Source organism: Gorilla gorilla, chromosome 9 (genome assembly GCF_029281585.2).
Source record: "Gorilla gorilla gorilla isolate KB3781 chromosome 9, NHGRI_mGorGor1-v2.1_pri, whole genome shotgun sequence".
Taxonomy (NCBI): domain Eukaryota; kingdom Metazoa; phylum Chordata; class Mammalia; order Primates; family Hominidae; genus Gorilla; species Gorilla gorilla.
The window spans coordinates 105,467,127-105,485,540 of NC_073233.2; the positions used below are offsets into that span (position 1 = coordinate 105,467,127).

Consider the following 18,414-nt stretch of genomic DNA (forward strand, 5'->3'; position numbering starts at 1 on the left):
TTACAGGTTTTTGTGTGTCTAGGCTCATGTGATTTAAGGAAGGTGTTTCAGAGAGAGGAACTGATATGGATTGGACAAAGTTTATGAGATAATTTGAAGAAAGCACTAAAACCAAATTGTTTTGAAAAGTGTATAAAATACGTGTTATCTAATAAGCAGACTGTTTGCCCATGTGAGCAGTCTGTTGTTTCAATAAGAGAGGTGTCTGTACAGATGAGCAAACTGCTTGGACAAAGTGGTTTGCAGGAACTTCCTGAAGCAAACAGTAAATTTCTTCGGTTTAAATTCATATTTTCTTTGTTAAGAATTTCCTGAAACAGTTCTGTTAACACAGGTGCTTTACTGAGTTATATTTATGCTGATTCTATCAATTCTCAGGATCCCCATTCCTACCCCCCAACCGTATGTCATTCTCCAGCCTAAACTGGAGGATGTACTTCTACTATCTGGGAATGTGATCAGATCAGATTTCCACCTTATTATTATTGTTATTTTCAAAGACAGACAGAGTCTCACTGTATTGCCTAAGCTTGTCTTGAACTCCTGGGCTCAAGAAACCCTCCTGACTTGGCCCGAGTAGCTGGGATTTATAGACATGAGCCACCATGACTGACTCAGATCTCATTCTTTATATGAGAGCATCTGTGTCAATGTGTTGAATTGTCTTGGCTGACAAAATATATGTTGTTATATTTACATCATATATTCCTGAGAATTACCAGTCTGTAGTGTTAGGTATCAGTGTTATGCATGCTTTATAGAAGGGCTTGGAAAGATCTTCTACCTTTTTAATGTCTCAAATAATTTACATAATATTTGTCTGTACATAATATTTAATCTGTAAATATTTGGCAGAATTTCTTTGAGGTCTTGTAGGTCTGATGATATTTGGCGGGGTAGTATCTTAATAATGACCATAATTTGATTTTTACTTTTTAGAATAGGTAAGCTTTCAATAGGATCAACTTTTATAGTCTATTTTCTTAGGAAATTAACCATTACCTATAAATGTTCATATTTATTTGTACGGTCTGCATATTAGTCTTATGATTTTTGAGTCACTTATTTTTAATGTTTATTTCCCCTTCACATTTTTTATTAGTGCTTTCTCTCTTTTATTCTTGAGCAAGTCAGCTAGCAACTTCTGAGTTTTGATTTATTGATTATATCTAGAGCTTTGGTGGTTTTTTTTGTTTGTTTGTTTTTTAAACAGAGTCTTGCTCTGTCACCCAGGCTGGAGCGCAGTGGCGCGATCTCGGCTCACTGCAACTTCCGTCTACTGGTCTCAAGCAATTCTTCTGCCTCAGCCTCCTGAGGAGCTGCAACTACAGGCATGCGCCACCACGCCCAGCTAATTTTTTGTATTTTTATTAAAGATGGGGTTTCGTCATATTGGCCAGGCTTGTCTCGAACTCCTAACCTCGTGATCCGCCCACCTCGGCCTCCCAAAGTGCAGGAATTACAGTTGTGAGCCACCGCGCCCAGGTGATTATATCCACAGTTTTTCTATTTTTTACTTTTTTTTTTTTTTTTTTACCATTAGTATTCCCTCCATTCTCATTTGATACAAAGACTTTTTTTCTTTGTCTAGCTTTTGTGAGGTGAGATATTAACTTTTATGTTCATTCTTTCTGTATTATTAATAAACTTTTAGTAACAGGAATTTTCATCTACTTCTGATTTAGATGTACCATGTATTGTGACGTATAGTGTATTCCTTGTCATTAACTTATTTGATTGAGATAGGATCTCGCTCTGTCTCCCAGGCTGCAGTGCAGTGGCACAATTATAGCTCACTTCAGCCTCAAATTCTAGGGATCAACTGACCCTCCAGCCTCAGCCTCCCAAAACCCTGAAATTACAGGTGTGAACTACCACACCTGGAAAAATTTAAATTTTTTAAATTATCTATCCATCCTTGTCTTTTTATTTGTTTTGAACTTACATGTATATGGAAACATTTTAAGATACTCATCATTAAGACCTTTGCTGATGTTTTCTCAGGCATCATTTTGTTGAATGAGGGACATTCTCTGGTGTATTTCTCAAGAAGGGATAATGGATGCAGAGTTTGCTAAGTTTACGTTGAATTTTTTTTTCCTTATAACCCTGTTATTTTAAATACTGAATGGCTTGATATAAAATCTTTCACCTTTGTTCACTGAATTAAAATAAGAAGAATGTTGCTCCATTGTTACCTTGCTTTGGATATTGGTTTTGAAAAGGCTGATGCTAGCTTAGTTCTTTTGCCTCTGAAAGTGGTAATATATTTGCCTTGGGGATTTTAACTTCGCTTTTCAAATCTGAGTATTTTGCTTAGCTCTTTCTCAGAGTGGACCATTCCCCCGCATCTCCCGTCTCCCTATTCCCTATCCCCTCCACCCTGCATCTTTCCACATAGTCAATGTGCCCTTCCAAATTTCAGACATTTTCTGAAAATATTTCTTATAGTTTTAAATATTAGATTTGCCTTTTTTACTTCTTTAAGGACTTTGAAAGTTTGACTATTGCTTTCTTTGCCAGTTTTCCATATCTGTTGTTTCCCCCGACCTTTTTTTACTTCCTTATGTTTCTTTCTCCTTGTGTTTCCTTGCCTTTGATTATTGCCACTTATTAATTTTTGAAGCTGTTGTATATCATGTAATTTTATTTGAGATAATCTTGAGTTCAATTAACTCTTTTCCATTTCTTCCTAATTTTTGTATGCTTGTTTTTAAGTTTTTGTAATTCTGATTCCTAGTTTTTCATACCATTACACACTTGTTTATATATATTTGCTTCTCCTTGGTGTGCCATAGTTTTCTTCTGGTTCATGGTTGTTATTCAGAGGAAGAAGTTTTTCTTTAGTTAATATATGTAAAATTATCTTCTTGTTTAGAGTAATCTATAATATCCCTAGTTTAATGGCACATACTTCTGTCAGTATATTAAAATCTTGGTTGTTTGGTAGGCTTAATTTGTTTCATGATGGTTGGGAGAATCATTAGTGCTCCAATTTTATGGTTTGCTTTTGTCTTTTAGAACTGTAATATTCACATTTGCCTTTTTTTTTTTTTTTTTTTTTTTGCCTTCACACCTGAAATTCTAATGGGTGCTTTTTACTTTTTCTCTTTTATTTTAAAGTATATTTTATTAATTAACACATAATAATTGTGTGTATATATATTAGGAGGTATAAAGTGATGTTTTGATACATACAATTTATAGTGATCAGATAAAAGTATTCACCTATCAATCCTCTCAAACATTTATCATTTCTTTGTTTTGGGAACATTCAATATCCTCATTCTACCTATTTGAAGCTGTATAATATATTAATCTCAACTCTAGTAATCTTACAGTACTATAGAACGCTAGAACTTATTCTTCTATTTAGCTATAATCAAAATATGGTACTGGCATAAAAACAAACACATAGCCCCCCAGTGCAACAGAATAGAGAGTCCAGAAATTAATCTTCATGTCTACAAGCCAACTGATTTTTGACAAAGATTCCAAGAACATACATTGGGGAAAGGACACTCTTCTCAGTAAGTAGTGCTGAGAAAACTGTACATTCATACACAGAAGAATCATACTAGCCCCTCTCAGCATACAAAAAAAAAAAAAAAAAAAAAACTCAAATGGATTAAAGACTTAAACGTAAAACCCAAACCCATAAAACTACTAGAAGAAAACATATGGGAAATACTTCAGGACATTGGTCTGCAAAAAGATTTTATGAATAAGACCTCAAAAGCACAGGTAACAAAAGCAAAAATAAATAGATTATATTAAGCTAAAAAGCTTCAGCACAGCAAAGGAAACAATCAGAGTGGAAAAACAACCTACAGAATGGAAGAAAATATTTGTAAACTTGTCATCTGACTGGAGATAAATATACAAAATATACAAAAACTTAACCGTTGATAGCCAAAAAAACTAAACAATTCAATTTAAAAATGGGCAAATGGGCTGAGCACGGTGGCTTACGCCTATAATCCCAGCACTTTGGGAGGCCAAAGTGGGCAGATCACTCGAGGTCAGGAGTTTAAGACCAGACTGGCCAACGTGGTGAAATCCTGTCTCTACTAAAAATACAAAAATTAGCTGGGCATGGTGGCACATGCCTGTAATCCCAGCTGTTGAGGATGCTGAGGCAGGAGAATTGCTTGAACCTGGGAGGCAGAGGTTACAGCGAACTAAGACCATGCACGGCACTCCAGCCTGGGCAACAAAGCAAGACTCTGTCTCAAAAAAATTAAAAAAAGAAAAAACGGGCAAATGATCTGAACACACATTTCTCAAAAGATGACATGCAAACGGCCAACTCATGTATTTAAAAATTATCAACGTCACTAATCATCAGGGAAATGAAAATCAAAGTCACAATGAGGTATCATCTCATTCCAGTTGGGGTGGCTATTATCAAAAAGACAAAAACAAATATACATCGGTTGTTTATATACCCGTGGGTTGTTTGTACACTGCTGGTGAGAATGTAAACTAATACAGCCACTATAGAGAATAGAGGTTCCTCAAATCTCAGTTTTGAAATATGTTTTCAAAAGATAACAGATTTTAATCTGACAGCTTTTAACTTTCAGTACTTCAAAAAAGTTTGTAGACGTCTTTTGCATTATTAAAGGAAGAGACATCTGCTATCATTCTGATCTTTGTTCCCCTCTATTTAACAGGTTTTCACCACATTAAATTTTCTCTTTACTATAGTTTTTAGCAATTTGATTATGATATGACTTGGTATAGTTTTCTTCGTGTTTATTCTGCATTGGTTTCATTGTACTTCTTGGATATAAGAGTTTATATTAGTAAAATTTGAAAATTTTAGTCATTATTTCTTTAAATACTTTCTCCAATCTCCAGCCCCGTTCCACTTGGGGACTCCCATTATATATATATATAAGGTCATTAGAAGTTTTACACAGATCACTGATACTCTATTTTTAAGTCTTTTTCTCCCTATTGAAGTTTATTAAACTTGTTTTCTGCATTGTCTAATGTGGCATTAATCCCAACCAGGTTATTTTTTTATCTTAGTCATTGTAGTTTCTATGTCTAAATCTATGTCTCCTTTATCTATTTTTCAAATTTTTGCTTAATATTTTGACTTTCCTACAGCATCTTAGACAATACTAGTTTTACTTTCCTTTTTTTAAGTATCTATCCTTTGTGGGTCCTATTTTCCTGATTTTGTATTTTACTTTGTTATTTGCTTGATAGTTTTGTATTTTTTATTTTAATTTTGTGCTTAATTCTGGTAGACAGTTAAGTTACTTGGAAACAGTTACATTCTTTGTCATATTTCTTTTAACCATTATTTGGTAGAACTAGAGGAGTATCTGGTCTAGAGATAAGTGTGTGCCACTACTTTGCCAAAATCTCTTTAAATGCTTTGTTCAACATTACGTGGTTTATGAAGGTTTGGGCCATTTTGGGTGAGAATAGCATTTTTTCCTATCCCCTTAGGACGTCAGGGGATTTCTTTCCTCTAATTCTTCTGGATGTTTCTTTCTCTTTCTCCAGCGTTATATAGCTTTATTATCTACTTCACTAATTAGTACTCAGCTGTAGACTCAGTGGTGACCCTCTTCACATCTGTGGAGCCCTCTCCCTTTGGAGCTCTGACACATTGTTTATACATTAATGAACTGATTTTTAGTTTTTTTTCCCCTAAACTGTTTTCTCCATTATCTATTGCAAAAGGTCATTCTGGTTTCTACATTTAAAAACATTATTATTTCACTTTTCTCGACTTAAAGTGAAATTTAATTCAACTCAGCATATAAGAAGTATTTCTTCTTTGAAGAAAACATTATGAGAATATGTCCTTGCTGTCGCATACTAAAATGTTGTGTATGATCTAAGACCCAAAACTAGTAAAGCCTCAATTAATCACTTCCATTCTACTGCAATCCATACATTCTATTTTCTGAATTTCAGTAGTAGCCAGCAACCGTCAAAAGGTAATAAACTAACTTCTTTGCTCAGGTTTAAAAAAAATGTGGATTTGGCTCTCTGACTATATTTCTTCTTATCAGCAACTTCTCTGTAGTATGTATTGTACAGAGCTTAGAAAGCTAAAATTTATATTTACTAGACAGCCTTTGAAGCTAGCATTCAAATTAGCTATTCTGATTTCAGAATTGAGTTAATACAGAGAAGATGAAAAAATTGAGTAATATATTTGATAATATGATCCTTAGTAGATATAGAAAGACCTTGATAATTTTCCATTTTAATAGTTCTTACTTTTGTATCATAACAAGACAGTACACTTGGATGTTTTATCTGTTCAATTTTTTGAGAACGATAGTTCAATTTAGTTTGTGTAGTCTTCCCGATGAGTATATAAACCGTTAACAGATATTTCACAAAATTAAGAATCACTTCTAAGAGCAAATATTTTTAAACTGTTTAACTCTGCAACTGAACACACTGACACTTTTCCCTACAACACTAGTCATGTACTGTAATTCTGTAATAAAAAAACTATTATTTTACTTCAGCAATGTCTCTGGTAACACCAGTTATGTCAACTTGAGAAAATATCTTAAATTATCCAATTTTCTGTATATTCTCCCCATCCCCTTTTTTTGAGATGGAGTTTTGCTTTGGAGTGCAGTGGAGCAATCTTGGCTTACTGCAGCCTCCACGTCCTTGGTTCAAGTGATTCTCATGTCTCAGCCTCCCAAGTAGCTGGGACTACAGACACGCACCACCACACCCAGCTAACTTTCTGTAGTTTTAGTAGAGATGAGGTTTCACCACATTGGCCAGGCTGGTCTTGAATTCCTTCCCTCAAGTGATCTGCCCGCCTCGGCCTCCCAAAGTGCTGCTGGGCTTATAGGCATGAGCCACCGCACCAAGCACGTTTCGCCTCATATGAAAATATATTTCTTTTATCCACCTTACTTGCTTATATATGCTAGCATGCTGAAACAGTACTGCAGTACTGGGTACCTGGAAGTCACACAAAAATTACTTGCTACAAACATTAAATAAATGTTTAATTTAAACATGTTTACATTTAATTTTAAATGTTTACTTTCTAAGCAGTAGCAGAAGGTGACAGAGGGCCTGGTGTTTTCTTACTCCAACCTAGAACAACAACAAAAAAAAGGCAGCCAAGGTAGCTTCATTCTTCCCCAGATAAAAGAATGTTGTAACAATACCAGTCCAGAATCTTCATACTATATCTAAACAGGGTTATTGTCTGCTAAATAGTTTAATAGAACCCAGAGACCTCTTACGTTATAGAAGAAATGTCCAGGATACAATTTTTAAAAATTATAGTAAGAACCAGGAATCACAACTTGAATAAGAAAATCAACTGACACCAACACTAAGATGAAACCAAATGATGGGATTATCTGACCAGGATTTTAAGGTAGCCATCATAAAATGCTTCAGTTACAAATTATCTCCAAACAAAATTGAAATTTCAACAAAGAAATAGAAATTATTAACAAGAACCAAATAACATAGAATTAAAAAAACATAAATTTTAAAATGTGCTCAGTGGGCTCAAATTACAGTGGCAATAATTAACATGAGGATAGATCAATAGAATTTTCAAAATCTAAACAACACTGAAAAAGAGACTAAAAATAAAAAAACAAAGCCTCAGGAAACTATGGAACTGAAACAAGGATTAATTATGTACAGCATCAAAATCCTAGGAGAGAAGAAAGTATCCAAATAAGTAATAGATGAAAACTTTTCAAATTTGGCAGAAGACAAACCTACAGATTCAAGAAGCTGAGCAAACCACAAATGGAAACAAAAAACAAGACACATCAAAATTTGCTTTGAAAAGCAAAGACAAAAAAGTCTTGAAATTTCCCTGAGAGAAATGACACATTATCTACAGGAGAACATCAAATTGAATGACAGATTTCCCACCTTAAATCATGGAGGCCAGAACAAAGAGGTACAGAATTTTTTGTGTGCTGAAATAACTTTCAACATAGAATTCTTTAACCAGAAAACTCGTCTTTAAGAAATGAAAAAGAAATAAGGATGCAGAAAAAGAAAAATTAATACAATTTGTCTGTGAAAAATCTATCTTTAAGATTGGGTAAAGGAATAAACAAACTCAGCATAAAGAAAATAATTTTTTAAGGTAAACTTAGACTTCCATTTCATGGTCTCACATGTAAGGAGCTTAGAAGTGGCTACTCCATCGTCAAAATAAGAGGAAATCTTATCAAACTGAAAAAAAATCAACTCTTTTTAGATCTGTCAAAGAAGTGATATCATGGGGCAAACCACTGTGCCAAAAATTGGAGAGAGAGACAGGCAGGTACAGAGAATCACAACTTCATGGAGCAGAAATGTATGATCAAAAACTTCCATGGGAACCAGCGCTGGGGTAAGAAAGCCTGAACTATAATAGATAAATTCTGGATGCTCAGTACTCAGTATTGACACGCTGAGAGTTAAATACTCCAAGGGGACCCAGTCATGGAGGATGGGAGGTGTTGTACTTTTGTGAGTTTTACCTTCAGGGGTTCTACCAGGTCCTCACAGTGAGTATCACAAAAAAAAATAGGTAAATAAAAATAACGACAACAACAATAACAAAAAAACGCCCTCATGACCCCAGGATGTGGAGGGAAAAATGAATAATTTTGAAATATACCAGAGCATTCTGTTCTTCTTAACAAGGCCTTACCTTAGGAGAAACTATTTAACCAGAGCCTGATCCACCTGGAGGAAAAGAAATATCCTAATCCAGCTGGCTCTAGCATTTCATGTGGAAGAAATAAAGTATTCAACCCCAGCTAGTCCTCTCCAGCCATCCTGTCTAGCCTAAGCGGTGATGGAGGAGGGGCAAAAATAACTGAAAAGTGCTGATGACTTCACAGTCCAGGAGCACAGACACATCAAAAGACAGAGATCTAATCATAGGGCTATAGAACATTTCCCCTTCCCCTAAACCTTAACACTCCATTACTAAAGGCCTATATACCGTACCACCTTTGTTCTAGTACACTCTGACTCCCTGTCCTCCTCCCCAACAAACACCAAAACTACAGGACATATTAAAAGGCAGAAAAATATAGTCTGAAGAGACTGAACAAGAATCAGAACCACAGTCAAATATGGCAGGCCAAGTACAGTGGCTCATGCCTGTAATCCCAGCACTTTGGGAGGCTGAGACATGTCTTGATCACTTGAGGTTGAGAGTTCAAGACCAACCTGGTCAACATGGAGAAACCCCATCTCTATTGAAAAAAAAAAAATACAAAAATTAGCCAGGCATGATGGCAGTTGCCTGTAATCCCAGCTACCTGGGATACTGAGACATGAGAACCACTTGAACCCAGGAGACGGAGGTTGCACTAAGCCTAGATTATGCCACTGCACTCCATCCTGGGTGATGGAGTGAGACTCTGTCTTAAAAAAAAAAAAAAAAAAGATAGAAATATTGGAATCATCAGATTAAGTTTTTTAAAAAACTTTAATATTCTAACTGCTTTAATAGCAAAAGTAGACAACATATAGAATAACTGGATAATATAACTAAAGAGGTGCAAATTCCAAGAATACAAAAGAAATGATAGAGAACAAAAATAATCTAATATTAAAAAAAAGCTTCTGTTGGGTTTATTATGACTATGCATGGCTGAAGAAAGAATGACTCAGCTTGAAAATATGACATTAGGAATTTCAAAAAAGAAAAAAAAAAGACTGCAAAAAAAAAAATAGTCAATAACAGTGGGACAACTACAAAAGGTATAAATGTGCAAAATTAGAATACCAGGAGAAGAAAGAGACAGTAAGAAAAAAAATATTTGATGAATAATGACTAAAAATTTCACCAAATTAATGCCCTAAACCTCATAAGACCCAGGAAGCTCAGAGAACACCAAGCAAGATAAATGCCAAAAATAAACTACACTCAGGCATGTATGTCATATTCAAACTTGAGAAAAATCAAAGACAAAGAAAAAAATATATTGAAAGAAGCCAGAGGAAAACTATACCTTACCTACAGAGGAGTGAAAATAAGAATTCCATCTGACTTTTCAGAAAGCATGGAAACAAGAAGACAAGTATGGAGTGAAATATTTATAGTGTTGAGAGAGAAGAAAAAAAAAAAAAAACCAAAGAAAAAGCCTGCCACACCTGTAATCCCAGCACTTTGTGAGGCTGAGGCAGGCGATCACTTGGGCCCAGGAGTTTGAGAACAGCCTGGGCAACATGGCGAAACCACATCTCCACTAACAGTACAAAAATTAGCTGGCATTGTGGCACATGCCTGTAGTCCCAGCTACTCAGAAGGCCAAGGTGGGAAGATCACTTGAGCCTGGGAGGCAGATGTTGCAGTAATGCAATAAGCCAAGATCATGCAACTTCACTCCACCTGGGCCACAGAGCAAGATGTCATCTCAAATAATAATAATAATACACCAAAAAAACTCACTTTATTAGTTCATTCTCAAACTGCTATAGAAATACTACCTGAGACTGGGTAACTTATAAAAAAAGAGGTTTGACTCACAGTTCCATATGTCTGCAGAGGCCTCAGGAAATTTACAGTCATGGAGGAAGGAGAATGGGAAGTAAGGCAGTCTTACATGGTGGCAGGACAAAGATCGAGCACTCCGGGGAAAACTGCCACTAGTAAAACCATCAGATCTCATAAGAGCTCCCTCACTATCATGAGAACAGCACGGGGGAAACTGCCCCCGTGATCCAATCACCTCCCACCATGTCCCGCCCTCAACACATGGGGATTACAATTTGAGATGAGATTTGGGTGGGGACACAGAGCCAAACCATTATTGTTCCACCTTTGCCCCTCCAAAATCACATGTCCTCTTCACATTTCAAAACCAACCATGTCTCCTCAACAGTTCTCCAAAGTCTTAACTCATTCTAGCATCAGCCCAAAAGTCCAAGTCCAAAGTCTCGTCTAAGACAAGTCCCTTATGCCTATGGACCTGTAAAATCAAAAGCAAGTGAGTTACTTCCAAGATACAATGGGGGTACAGACACTGGGTAAACATTCCCATTCTAAATAGGAGAAATTGGCCAAAACAAAGGGGCCCCAGGTCCCATGCAAGTCTGAAACCCAGCCGGGCAGTCATTACATCTTGAAGCTCTGAAATCTCCTTTGACTCCATGTCTGCCATCCAGGGCTCCCACTGCCTTGGGAAGCTCTGCCCCTACGGCTCTTCAGGGTACATCACCCCTGGTGGCTTTCATGGGCTGGCATTGAGTTTCTGTGGCTTTTCCAGGTATATGGTGCAAGCCTTGTCAATGGATCTGTCTTTCTGCAGTCTGGAGGACAGTGGCCATCTTCTCACAGCTCCAATAGGCAGTGCCCTAGTGGGAACTATGTTGGAGGACTCCAACCCCACATGTCCCTTCTGCACTGCCCTAGCAGAGGTTCTTCAACCCATTTCTTCTGCCCACCCAGAGGCCCACCACCACATAGAAGCCACCAATGCTTGGGGCCTACACCCTCTGAAGCAATGGCCCAAGCTATACCTTGGCCCTTTTTAGCCATGGCTGGAGTGAGAGCGGCTGGGATGCAGGGTGCCATATCCCAGGGCTGCACAGAGCAGCAAGGCCCTCAGCCCAGCTCATGAAGCCACTTTTTCCTCCTTGGTCTCCAGGCCAGTGAACAGAGGGGTTGCCACAAAGATCTCCGACATTCCCTGAAGACATTTTCCTCATTGTCTCAGTGATTAATATTTGGCTCCTTGTTACTTATGCAAATTTCTGCAGCAGCCTTGAATTCCTCCCCCGAAAATGGGTTTTTCTTTTTACATGGACAGGCTGTAAATGTTCCAAATTTTTACACTCTCCTTCCCCTTTAAACATACATTCCAATGTCATATCATCTCTTTATGACTGCATAAAACTGCATGCTTTTAGTAAAAATGAGGTCACCTCTTGAATGCTTTGCTGCTTAGAAATTTCTTCTACCAGATACCCTGAATCATCTCTCTGAAGTTCAAAGCTCCATAGATCTCCAGAGCAGAGGCAAAATGCCACCAGTCTCCTTGCCAAAGTATACCAAGAGTGAACTTGCTCAAGTTTCCAATAAGTTCCTCATCTCCATCTGAGACTACCTCAGTCTGGACTTCATTTTCTATATCACTATCAGCATGTTGGTCAAAACCTTTCATTCAACAAGGCTTTAGGAAGTTCTAAACTTCTGCACATCTTCCTGTCTTCTTCTGAGCCTTCCAAACTATTCAAACCTCTACCTGTTACCCAGTTCCAAAGTTGATTCCACATTTTCAGGTTATCTTTATAGTAGTACCCAACTCTGCCAGTAGTAATTCTCTGTGTTACTCAGTTCTCACACTGGGTAATTTATAAACAAAAGAGATTTGATTGACTCACAGTTCTGCATGGCTGGCAAGGCCTCAGGAAACTTACAATTATGGAGGAAGGAAACAGGAAGCAAGGCAATTTTACATGGCAGCAGGAGAGAGAGAGAGCCCACAGAGAAAATCTGCCAGTCTTAAAACCATCAGATCTCCTAAGAGCTCCTTCATTATCATGAGAATACTATGGGGGAAACCACACCCATGATCCAATTACCACCCACTAGGTCCCTCCCTCAACATATGGGGATTACAATTTGAGAGGAGATTTGGATGGGGACACAGAGCAAAACCCTATCAACCACCAATCATGAGTTCTGTACCCTGCAAAATTATCCTTCGAAAGTGAGAGAAATAAAAACTTTCTCAAACAAAAATTGAGAATCTCTTGCTAGTTGACCTATTTTTCAGGAAATGTTAAAAGTTCTTCAGAGAGGCCAGGCGCAGTGGCTCACGCCTGTAATCCCAGCACTTTGGGAGGCCAAGGCGGGTAGATTACGAGGTCAGGAGTTCGAGACCAGCCTGGCCAAAATAGTGAAACCCCATGTCCACTAAAAATACAAAAATTAGCTGGGCATGGTGTCTCATGCCTGTAGTCCTAGCTACTCAGGAGGCTGAGGCAGGAGAATCACTTCAACCTGGGAGGCGGAGGTTGTGGTGGGCCAAGATCACGCCACTGCACTCCAGCCTGGGCAACAGAGAGACACTCCGTCTCAAAAAAGTTCTTCATAGAGAAAGAATTTTATAAAGGTCAGAAATTCAGATCAACATAAAGAAAAGAAGAGCACTGGAGAAAAGAGAAGGTAAGGAAATGTTTTTCTTACTGCTAATTGATCTAGCAGATAATAGTTGTTTCAAGATAATAATTATAGCAATAATGTTTTCAATTATGGAAAATTGTTTCTTTGGTGGTGACGTTTTTCCTTGATTTTTTGTGTGTTTGAAAAAGCAGTCATCCATCTCCTCCAGTCATCGCTTACTGGCTTCAGAAAAGAAAGGCATTCACCAGTAGGCCTGCCTGTGGGTTCTAAGAGTATCTCAGATTTTTCTTTTTTTAGGAATGTACCTGCTCCACTCCTCCTGTTTTCTCTTGGGAAAGTGGGGTGGGTTAAAGACTGTTAGGACTGTATGCTTTTTCCCTCAAGGTCAGGCTGAGTGCTAAGAGCCTCCCATTAATTTTCCCTAGTGCAGTGTCCTGAAGGACTCAATGTTAAGCTGCTTCTCCCAATCCAGCAGAGTCTACCTGTCTGTGTGTGTGCTAATACATGACCTGTGGAGGCTTGTGTGAACTGCTTGTATAGAGCATACCCAGGGTGGTAGCTACATGGGAATAGGAAGGGAGGAGTTCTATAGGTGTTCATGGGCTAGATGCAAGAGTCCTCAGGGGATGTGTACTACAAAGTTAATGGGTGGGTCTCATTAGGTGCATACATTATAATTGTATGCATAGTGTACACATATATGATAGTTGTATGCATAATATATGCATATATTATGATATTCTATAAATAAAATTCAAAGAAATTTAGATTTAAAAAGCTGATGAGTTTAACAATGCAAAGACTCATCAACCCACAAAAATCAATGTTGTTTATAATTTTACATAGGAACAATGAACATGCAGAAGTCCAAACTAAAAACACAATACAATTTATAATCACTCCAAAGGAAATGGAATGCTTGACAAAGTATATGTTATGTATTTAATAAAATATTTGCAAGACCTGTATACTAAATTTTATAAAATTCCGATGAAGCAACTCAGACACTAAAATGAATGGACACATTTTGTTCATTGATTGAAAGACTCATATAATAAAGATGTGAATTGCCCCCAAAGAATTCTACAAGCCTAATTCAATTTCTATTAAAATTCTAGCATATTTGTGGACATAGACAGTCTTCTAAAATTTATCAAGAATGGCACAGAGCCTAGAATTTAAGGGGGAAAAAAAGAGAAAATATTGACACGGAAGATGGTAAGATTTTTCTCTACCTATTTTTCAGACTTACTAAATACCTAAGTAAGCATAATCAAGAAAGTGTGGTTTGGGCAGGATAGACACATAGGTGAAAAGAATAGAAAACTCAAATAGACACACATGAACACATTCAAGTGACTTTTTAAATCAATGTGCAAAAGCAATTTGAAAGAAAGTTATAGTCTTTTCAAACGGTACTAGAGCAATTGGACATGCATAGGCAAAAAAAATTTTGAAAATTTCCTCAATAGAAATTTCATGCTTTATTAAAAAATTAACTCTTAGATCAAATGTGAAACAAAAATGTAGGAGGAATTGTTTTGGATTAGAAATAAATAAAATTCTAAGAACTGATACCAAAAACAGTTCATAAGAGAAATAATTGATGAACTGTACTTCTTAGACACAAACACCTTTCTATATATAAGACCAGGTAAAGAGGATGGAAAGACAAGCTACATTTAGAAATGAAGGACAGAAAAGTGGTATACAGGGGTTAAAGATGAGTGAAGGAGAGAAAGGGAAAAGAATTGGGAGAGTCAGGTGTGGTTATAAAAGGACAAAAAGAAGGATCAGTGTGATGATGAAACTGTTCTATATCTTGAATATGATAATGTATATATGAATCTATACAAGTGACATGTTGTGGGAAGTCAGGGATCCCGAATGGAGGGGCCAGCTGAAGCCACAACAGAAGAACATAAATTGTGAAGATTTCATGGACATTTATCACTTCCCCAATCAATACTCTTATAATTTCCTATGCCCATCTTTAATCTCTTAATCCCGTCATCTTCGTAAACTGAGGATGTACATCTCCTCAGGGCCCTGTGATGATAGCGTTAACTGCACAAATTGTTCATAAAGCACGTGTTTTTTAACAATATGAAATCTGGGCACCTTGAAAAAAAAACAGGATAACAGCGATGTTCAGGGAACAAGGGAGATAACCATTAGTTCTGACTGCCTGGGAGCCAGGCAAGACAGAGTCGTATTTCTCTTATTACCAAAAATGGGTAAGAGAAATATCGCTGAATTCTTTCCCCAGTAAGGAATATTAATAATTAACAGCCCTGGGAAAAGAATGCACTCCCGGGGTGGGGTGAGCGGGGGGCTCTAAAATGGCCGCTCTGGGAGTGTCTGCTTTATGCAGAAGAAACATGCCCTGGTCTCCTGCAGCACCCCCAGGCTTGCTAGGATTAGGAAATTCCAACCTGGCAAATTCTAGTCAGACCAGTTCTCTGCTCTTGAACCCTGTTTCCTGTTAAGATGTTTATCAATGACAGTGCTTGCACAGTGGTACATGAAACTTCATCAGCAATTCTAGTTTCACCCTGGCCTTGTGACCTTGCCCTGCCCATTTGCCTTGTGATATTTTATTGCCTTTGAAGCATGTGATCTCTGTGAACCACACCCTATTCGTACACTCCCTCCCCTTTGAAAATCGCTCATAAAAACTTGCTGGTTTTGCAGCTCAGGGGGCATCATGGAACCTATGGAACCTGCTGACATGTGATGTCTACCCCAGACACCCAGCTTTTTTTTTTTTTTTTTTTTTTTTTTTTTTTAGTAGAGACGGAGTTTCACTTTGTTAGCCAGGATGGTCTTGATCTCCTGACCTTGTGATCCGCCTGCCTCGGCCTCCCAAAGTGCTGGGATTACAGGCATGAGCCACCGTGCCTGGCCAGACACCCAGCTTCAAAATTTCTCTCTTGTGTACTCTTTCCCTTTATTTCTCAGACCGGCCGACACTTAGGGAAAAATAGAAAAGAACCTACATTGAAATATTTGGGGCTGGTTCCACCGATAGTGACACAATTGTGTAGAATTAAACACACACTAATACTGTACACATGAGCACAAGTAAAACAGGGATATTGAAACCTTAATGTTGGTTTGTATTACTATCAACATCCTGATTGTGATATTGAATCACAGTTTTTACAATTATTACTATTGGTGAAAACTGGGTAAGGTTTTTCAAGATCTGTTGGTATTATTTCTTACAATTCATGTGACTCTACAATTATCACAATAAAATTTTAATTAAAAAATAAGTGCATGGGTATAAATACAAAAATTACATGTCCAAACAAAATGCAATTATGTGAACAATCTTACTATGAAACTCATAGAAGTACCTAGTAAAATATAACATACTAACACCATAATTTTGGTTCAAGAAAAGGGACAAAAATTGATGAGGAAGGATAAAATTATCATGTTACACTGGAGTAATGGGCAAATTTACGAATTTCTCTACTATACAGGATTGGTAGCAGCCACAAAAGTCAAAGAAGTAAAAGAATCAACAACGAAAGATGGAGAGAAAAGTGGAACATAAAGCTAAGAACCACAAATATATTTGCCATCATTGAAAGGATGTACTAAAATAAATCATTCCTAAACAAACAAAGGCAAATGAGGAACTCAGATGATGTACCTTTCTTTTAAATGGTAAGATGCAGCTTCTCAGATTTGTTAACCACAGGTCTTCCCTCACATTCATTTGAAGTTATATATACCACTTAAATGATTCAGAAACCACAAGCTACTGCCACCCGCAGTTAACCTGAAGCCATTCTGGCTTGGTAGACCTCTGGTATAAATAAAAAGCCCATGCCTAAGCATTATAAAGGCAGACTATAAAAAATGTAAAGAGGGTCTGGTGAGGTGGCTCATGCCTATAATCCCAGCATTTTTGGAGACCAAGACAGGAGGATTGTTTGAAACCAGGAGTTCGAGACCAGCCTAGGCAACATGGGAAGATCCCCATCTCTATGAAAAATTACACAAATTAGCTAGGCTTGGTGTCACACACCTGTAGTCCCAGCTCCTCTGGAGGCTAAGGCTGGAGGATCGCTTGAGCCCAGGAATTCAAAGCTGCAGTGAGTCATAATCGCTCCACTGCACTCCAGCCTGGGTGACAGAATGAGATCCCATCTCAAAAAACAAAAACAGAAGATATTAAATGTAAAAAAGAAAAGACTGCTTACAAAGAAACTATTACAACTGAAAGTAAACTTTACAACAGTACCAAGGAAAGCCAGAAGACAATGGAACAATATCATCAAAGTACTGAAAAGCAAGGAAGATTTTAAAAATTGTATAGTCCAGTACACTTTCCAGGCATATCATTTGAACAAATTTAACTATATTGATGTTAAAAAGTTTTCTTCAAATACAAATGGTACTTTATACACTAAGAGGTAGATCTTTTCCAAATATACATGGAAAGCATTAATGGCAAGTCTTAAAAAATACTCACATAAACCACTAAGAAAAGAGAGGCCACAAAAGTGATTTGACAATATTTAGTAAAAAAGATGTTAATACCCTGAAACTGGTAATTGCCTTCTCAGTTGTAATACCATAAATTTTAGACACGTATGTGTATATCATGCTACCATTTATAAAAACTTTCAAAATATGTGATGCCATACTGTATATCTTCTGAGACACAAAACTATAAACTGTTTTTTAAAAAGACACCTGGTGATAGAAACTACCTTCAGGTATATCATTGCCTGTAGGCAGAAGAGGGGAAAACGCTGCACAGAGAAAGCATTTCTACTTATTAGTAATGTTTTTTCCTCTATGTTTGTCACTGGTACTATATTCCTGAAATGTATGTATATGTAAGTGTGTATATATATATGTGTGTGTGTGTGTGTGTGTGTGTGTGTGTGTGTTTTGAATATTTCATACATTTAAAATTTTCAATTTTCCCAACTACAGTTGGCTTGCTTCTATTTAAAGAAATCAGTGATAACAAGCTGCTGTTTACCTTCTCTAAATATAAATGAGGAATCAGGTTATTATAAATATATATAAATTAAATATAAACATATAAACACATTAAAATTTGCAATACTTATATTTTATAAACATAGCTATTCAACTCACAAAATTACAAATTACTTGAAAAATGATGTGATTAAGTTTGTACATGATTCATTTACCTGGTGAATACTTTCATGTTATGACTTTTACTTTCTAAAATACTTGAAACTTCAGGGAATTAATACTCATAATAAAAAGTCCTTCTCACATTTGTAAATAATTTATATAAATTCTTACATTCC

At 36.9% G+C, this 18,414-nt stretch overlaps 1 long non-coding RNA gene across 1 annotated transcript in view; it reads left to right on the plus strand.

Moving 5' to 3' along the window:
* LOC129525340 (uncharacterized) overlaps positions 1-16,758 on the plus strand; it is a 37,745-nt gene extending 20,987 nt beyond the window's left edge. Inside the window, exons 2-4 of the long non-coding RNA XR_008669574.2 lie at positions 1,377-1,485; positions 14,227-14,326; positions 16,600-16,758. This is a non-coding gene — a long non-coding RNA (uncharacterized lncRNA). The remainder of the gene's footprint in view (positions 1-1,376; positions 1,486-14,226; positions 14,327-16,599) is intronic.
* Positions 16,759-18,414: the final 1,656 nt, after the last annotated feature.